This window comes from Rhynchophorus ferrugineus, unplaced genomic scaffold, assembly GCF_030347505.1.
Source record: "Rhynchophorus ferrugineus isolate W39M unplaced genomic scaffold, kcgeb_rfMv2 rfM9, whole genome shotgun sequence".
In the NCBI taxonomy this organism is placed as follows: domain Eukaryota; kingdom Metazoa; phylum Arthropoda; class Insecta; order Coleoptera; family Curculionidae; genus Rhynchophorus; species Rhynchophorus ferrugineus.
Genome location: NW_027472588.1, coordinates 1,976,139 through 1,977,201, shown reverse-complemented (window position 1 = coordinate 1,977,201; position 1,063 = coordinate 1,976,139). Strand labels below are relative to the sequence as shown.

The 1,063-nt window shown below is 39.8% G+C and overlaps 1 non-coding gene across 1 annotated transcript; it reads right to left on the bottom strand.

Moving 5' to 3' along the window:
• Positions 1 to 469: 469 nt before the first annotated feature.
• Positions 470 to 542, bottom strand: TRNAV-CAC (transfer RNA valine (anticodon CAC)). The gene has a single exon. It is a non-coding gene; the product is annotated as a tRNA-Val (tRNA).
• Positions 543 to 1,063: the final 521 nt, after the last annotated feature.

Genomic DNA, 1,063 nt, shown 5'->3' with positions numbered 1-1,063 from the left:
GGGAAAAAATGATCGTTTAAGACGATCCCGGGGACCTCTTAACCCAAACACACCTCAGAAAAAACTTATTACCGCCGAATCGAGACCCTTTTCCGCGTTCCATCGCCACGAGTATCATCCCGCACGCACCGAAAACTTTCATATTTTTATTCATTTCGCCACACCGTCGTCCCCAAAGCGCCCGTGTTTCTGCGATTCGGGATCCCCACGATTTTATGTCTTTTTAATACTGGAACTTGAATTTTTATACGTCCTTTTATTTTTTATATACAATTGTTTTAATTAAGCGATTTCTGCTCTAATAGTTTTTTGTACGATAAGGTTAATGCATTTTAAAAATATCAATATTTGTACCGAAGTCTGATGGTTATATTAAACTATAAAATTTAAAACTGTAGAAAATAATTTTAAAAAACCCCAACAACAAATATGAACTTAATTTTATTATACCGAAAATAAAAAAAAACGATGTTTCCGCCCGGGATCGAACCGGGGACCTTGTGCGTGTGAAGCACACGTGATAACCACTACACTACAGAAACTTCTGTACTTCGTTTTGTATTAGTGTAATACAAGTAGGCATATAAAAACGGTGTAAAACAACAAGAATGAAGGAAAGCAAAAAAAAAAAACGGAGAAAGCCACCAGAAATCGAACGTCTTTACGAATACAAACCGAAACTACTCAAAGGGAATACTAAAAATGTTCGAGTGACCCTCGCAGGACCGGCTAGAAAACAGAAATAACAAACTTAGAATTTATATTGTCTCTTTTTCGGTATTCTGCGAATTGAATTCGCATCGCAGGCCCGGCCTCTCTCTCCGTTTGGTCCTGCTCCGTCGCCCTTCGAGCCCCACGGCCCCCGCCCCCTCAACAGTTTCCTTCGCTCCATAAAACTTTCAATAGAAAATTCTCTTAATCCAGGAAAAAGAAAAAACAATCGAGAAAAAGTTCGACAGACTGATTAGGGGACAAAAGACGTCCAAACACACACACACACACGTACACATACACATACACATACGCATGGACGATATCACGCATTCCAAGGGCGCCGAACAAA